Genomic DNA, 5,789 nt, shown 5'->3' with positions numbered 1-5,789 from the left:
ATGTTTGAAACTGGGCTTTTAAGGAAGAGAGGAGATGACATCTCTTGGGACCTTCCTGCCAACCTGACCCTTCTGGTTGGCACCACCCAGAGCCACATTACTTAGGCTTGAAGCCCAGGTGTGTTGGGTTCTTCTCTCTCCCTTTATGAGGCCCACCTTTCTATGATGCCAGGTGGCAGCCCTTGATCAGCCTCTGGACTATGTCACTGTGGAGGTGGCCGGAGTCTCTTTTTTCATGCAAACTGCTGCCCAGTGAAACTTCATAAAGCAAGGCTTATCATGTCACACTTCACTTCAATCTGAGAAACTCATTACTGTCTACAAGATGTAGACATTTTGACTGCAGTGTTTCCATTTTCATATCCCCATCTCCAACCCCAACCTGGCTTTTTAGCCGTGTCCTTTATTATTTTCTTCACGCAACCTCTGTTCTAACCAAGCTGGGTTATTTAAAAAGTAGAAAGTACAGGTGTACATAGAAAAATCAGTGATTTGTACTATTTTTTTTCATCTTCACCTGTTAAATTTCCATCTGTTCTTCAAGACTTAAAACAAAGACCCCTATACTCTATGGTTGCTTCTTCTTTTGGTCACATTTTATATCTACCAGATTCTGCCTGGAGATTTTTATTTGTAGGAATGCCTTCTCTGCCCAGATAGCAAGCTTCTTGAAGTTGAAGCTATATTTCTGTGGGGCTCTGGGGGATAGGGCAGGGGTAGTAGATTTAAAAAATGAATTGGACTAGAGCTTTAAGTTCCACATTTTGGGGACTTAGAGTAGAACTTGGGGGAGGGGCAGGAGGGAACAATTACAAAGGGGGCACAGTACAACTTACTAAATTATCTCGATTTGTAGTAATGGTTTATGGGTGTATCCCTATGTCATAACTTATCAAATTGTACACTTAAAATATGTGCAGTTTATTGTGTGTCAATTATACTTCAATAAATTCATTTTAAAAGTGTCCATTGTTCAAATCCTCCCTCAAGAGCTCTTTCTAGAAGTAAGGCAATGGAACCAGGAATGTATGCCTAAATGTGTCAGCAGACAAAGGTTTTTTTAAAAGTGCCATATTTGTCTTTGAAAGGCAAAGAGAATTTTGCATGGTTTCTGTAATTCGTGGGGGTTCCTACGGGCTATCCTGATAGGCAGCCAGCTGATTTAAGGAGTCCTAGTAGGCATTTTCTTGATTTTATCCAACACCTCAGTACTGCCCCAACCACCCAACCAAGTTCTCATGTTGACTTTCAGCCATTGTGACAAGGCACCATCAGTCATCATGTCCCTTTACCAGGAGGGCCCGTGTCATAAGCCACTATATAAAGGGAATGATGGGTGGACGGCTTTGGACAAATGGACTTGGGGTAGGAGAGAGGGACAACAGTGGGAGCAAAAGGATCTTGCTGTTTCAACCAAAACCTTGTGCTGACCATAGCTGAGGAACGGAAGAAGATGGTGAAAACCTGCAGATGTAGGTGTTCAGCATGCCATCTGAAATACTCCCCACAGAGGCAAAAAGCCAGGAAATTATCTCTGAAAAGGAATGGGAAGACAAGGTATTGATGATATTTTCTGATCACAGAGGGGACTTTTAGAACTGAGGAATTGTCATCCGTGCTTGGCCAAGCTGCCAAACTGTCATGCCTTTGTCAAAAGCGAAGATCTCCTATCACCTTCTAAAGACTAGCCCCAGTACTTCTCTAACGATCCCTTCCCTCACTGATACCCACCCGCCAATAAAAAACAACACCCAGTTCTTTCCCTGCTCCCCTACCCCTAGTCCCTCAAAGAGCCAGGCTTTGCATGCTCATGGCTTGTCTTCTTTGTGCTGTAGAGCCTCCTCCTCATCCTGTCCGCACAGTAAAGAGAGATCACACAAACCCTGGACCTACCTCTTTGAGGTGGGACTCTCAAACTCTTTGAAGCTCTGTGTTTGATGGGATCTCTGGGAAACAGAGTTGGGAAGGTCACTATATGAAAAACACATGGGATTTGGAGTGTACATCTTCAGTTTTCTTATTTGTCTCTTTAGTCAGCAGAATATGTCAATGTTTTGGTTGAAGAAGCTGCTTGAATTTGTGCTTTTCTGTAACATGTGCTCTCCCACAGCCAGCACAGAGAAGGGCTTTTGGTGCAGGCTCAAGACCACCATAATCATCATTGATTATTCCTCTGCCCCAGGGTCTCTAAATAAAACGTCTCTTCTTTCTCTGACAAAGAGGTTTTTGAGTGTTATTGTTTAGCCAAAGAGTGACGTTGGGTGACCTTAGTACCCTAGCCCTTCATGTAATCAGATGCGTGTGGTGAGTAGAGGGAGGACCATGTGAATCAGGAGGGAATATGTAGTTTACCCTTTTTTTCCTGTTTGAAAGATTTGCTAGTGACATTTGTGGTTGGGCTTTGGTTTGGGATACATTGAGATGCTTTCTGCACATAATAAAGGCTTATTTGGGTTGACAAACCATCTAAAGGCCAGTGCAGGCTGAGCCAGGTGAACCACTGGATCACCATCAGCTCATGCTTCTCATTCATTTGTTGGCAGTAATGAAGATGACTGTTTTCCTAAAACAATCCCAGGTCATCCGTCATGAAGCCCAGGAATTGTAAATGTGAGAAAGAGCAAAGACACAGTGACGTACGCTTACAATGGCATCTATGCCTTTGGAATTCTTTAAAGGACAACATCCTCAAGCTTCTCCTAGTGGTATACTCTAGATATAATGTAGTGTTTGGACAATCTGGGGTCAAATAATTCTTGTAGCTTTATAGAATCCCTTGTGTAATTAAATTTGAACCTTGTATAACTTACAAAAAGTACCTTGTATAACTTACGAAATAATCCCTCACTCCCAATCCATTGCCATTAAACTGTAGAAGTTCTGCTAAGCACAGCTTGCCTCCAGAATCTTTAAAAACAATTTACCAGCAAGACCAAAGCTAATCTGTAAGGTTGGGGCCTCAAAACTCAATTCTCTATCTCCTTTGGAACATGAAAGATGCAGAAACTGCCTTTTTATTGTTGAGCTGACTTAGGTGGGCTCCAGGGTTTTGTCCTATTTCCTAGATGTTGACGAGCTTCTTGGGTTTCTTTGATGATTGCTTTTGCTCTTCCATCATCACATTTGGTCTAACTCAGTGTGGGCATGTGGAGAGCTGGCAATCTATTGCTTAAAGATGTTACGGCAGGTGTTCCCGGGCGCAAGAGCAGAGTGTCCTGAGACAGTGTATGTAGTAGTAATACAAGTCGATCTTGTGGTAGCAGGCTGTAGTAATACAGCTATATCATTGGATACAAGCACATCTCATGGTAGTAGGCTATGGTGATGGGTTACAGGTACCTCTGGCAGTTAACAGGCTGCAGTAACAGGTTATAAGTGCGTCTGGCAGTAGTAGGCTATAACAATGTTGCGCATACACTGGCATAGCCTCAGGGAGAAGGCAAAGATGAAGAGGTCATAGCCTTCTCTGCTTCATTCTGGTGCAGTCCTCTACACCACCCTCACTATTTTCACTACATTGACATAGGACATGTTTTACTATTGAATAATGCCCGTGTGCCAGGTCCTGTTTATATGTCCATGTACTCTAAGAAATGTACACATAGCATATATAGTCTAAGACATAGTCCAGGAGAAAACCAGAATAAATCTAACAGTGCCAGCAGATCTGTCTATCACACGTTCAAACCTGAAACTTCGAAGAAAATTTTGAAATGGATAATTGTGGAGAACTTCAGGATGTGAAGCATTTGAATCTCCTGTCTAGGACATTCAATAGTTACTGATGAAAGTCTTGTATGAGGTAAGCAACCATGACCCGAGTTATACCTTACAGTAGCTTTTGTGAGTCATGCGAGGTGATAGGGCCACTTGAGAGATCCCCTACAGAGTTAAAGCACCAGAGAGCACATGTTTTATTCTTTGCAGGTGAAAGCAGACATAGTAAGTGAATGGCTCTGGCTGTGTTTTAGTAAAACTTTGCTGGATTTGGCCTGCAGGCTGCAGTTTGTCAGGCTCTGCACTAGAGATTGTGGAATGGCTATTTCATTTATCTCAGTTGTAGCATCAAGGTAATCTGGGTCCCAGTTTCATAACTGAAACAGGCAGAATGATTAACTGGCTTAAGATCATACAGTTTAGGATGTGCTTGAGTTAAGACTCAAGCTATTCTACCTTCAAATGATAGGACTAGTAGGTTCTATGCTCTAGCCCTACTTCCCCATGCCCCCCAAAGACCCTTTTACCAGAATACCTTCAAAAAAAGTCCTAACTTCAAAAAGTCACACAAAGGAAGAGCATATCATACCTTTAAAAAAGTCACACAAAGGAAGAGGTAGGTAGAACTGGCTGGCAGGGTTCTGTCTACCCTCACATTCCTCCAGCCCCTGGGAGGATGGATCCTTCTTCTTTGAGTTTCATCTAAGTGTCAACAATATGCTTCCTTTTCTTAAGAGGTTCATTAACTCTTTGTAGTAGCTTGTTTCTTTTACTCAGGGGCTTCTTCCTCTTTCTAGATGCCTTTCTGCAGTAGTCTATCTTTCTACTTGTCTTGATGGGACAAGTAGAAAGATGCCCCCAAAAGACCATGCCCCCCCAAAGACCAGAAATCTAAAATTACCAGCCCTGCTAAGCATCAGCTTGCAAATTTGAGTCTCTCTTGCTTATTTACAACTCATGAACTAACATTTTTCTCTAGTCTTTCTGCTTTTCAAAATTTTGTAGTTGTTCATCATGGTGCATTTTCAATATATTCTCCGATTACGGTAGATAACTCTCATAACTTATGTCCAAACACAACCCACAAATATGTTTTCTTTGACATCCTATGCAGGCCAATATGGAGTGAGCAGAAAACATTCGGATTAGTTGCCACCATGGAAAACTCAGGAGCTTTCATGTAAAAATCTAGATATCTGACTTCTTGGTTGCTCTTAAAAATGTGCAGTGTTGGCCAGGAGCGGTGGCTCACGTCTGTAATCTCAGCACTTTGGGAGGCCACGGTGGGTGGCTCACAAGTTCAGGAGTTTGTGATTATGGCCAACATAGTGAAACACCATCTCTACTAAAAGTACAAAAAATTAGCCAGGTGTGGTGGCAGGTGCCTGTAATCCCAGCTACTCGGGAGGCTGGGGCAGAAGAATTGCTTGAACCTGGGAGGCAGAGGTTGCATGAGTGGAGATCGCGCCATTACACTCCAGCCCAGGTGACAGTGTGGAGTCTCACACTGCCCCCCCACCACACACCCACCAAACCAAAACAAACAAACAAAAACTGTGCAATGTCTATCAACAACAACAAATAAAAACCAACTTTTTTTGAGGTTCAAAAGAAAGTGCAATGTCTCTCAACACTGGATTTTAACTGCCTTGAGCTCAGAATCATCTTTCAAAAAAGGCACATGCTCATCAATTTGCCTTTGTCTCCACAAACTCCTGCTTGCATTACTTTATACTAACCTGCCTGAGCTCTGGAGACATTTGCTTTTGTAACCTCTGTCCTAAACTTTCGGTAGCTAGCACTACCAACTCTGTTGGTTCCATTGCTCTCTTGCACACATTTATCAAGCAGTAAAGAGGACAGTTTGATAGTCTAGGCAGGGGAGCCAAGGACAAGCATGTGGAATTGTACACAGGGCAACCTGCTTTTTGGATCTTTATTCAGATCGCTGGGACCACATATTATCAAGTCTACCTCATTGCTAGCCTCAGAATCCCTTCTTTTTCCTGAAGAATAGTTTGAAATACATGAGGAGATTAAAGGAATTATAACCACAGAGAAGAGAATCAGTT

The 5,789-nt window shown here is 42.6% G+C and overlaps 1 long non-coding RNA gene across 1 annotated transcript; it reads left to right on the top strand.

Annotated features, from left to right (window-relative positions):
• Positions 1–1,348: 1,348 nt before the first annotated feature.
• LOC105712756 (uncharacterized) lies at positions 1,349–2,215 on the top strand. The gene is made up of 2 exons (XR_001106397.2): positions 1,349–1,557; positions 2,034–2,215. It is a non-coding gene; the product is annotated as an uncharacterized LOC105712756 (long non-coding RNA).
• The last annotated feature ends 3,574 nt before the right edge of the window (positions 2,216–5,789 follow it).

The sequence above is a fragment of the Aotus nancymaae genome, unplaced genomic scaffold (genome assembly GCF_030222135.1).
Source record: "Aotus nancymaae isolate 86718 unplaced genomic scaffold, 86718_ANA_hifiasm-v0.15.2.pri h1tg000008l, whole genome shotgun sequence".
Taxonomy (NCBI): domain Eukaryota; kingdom Metazoa; phylum Chordata; class Mammalia; order Primates; family Aotidae; genus Aotus; species Aotus nancymaae.
Note: the sequence above shows the minus strand (reverse complement) of the source record. Positions and strands in the feature narration are given on the sequence as shown.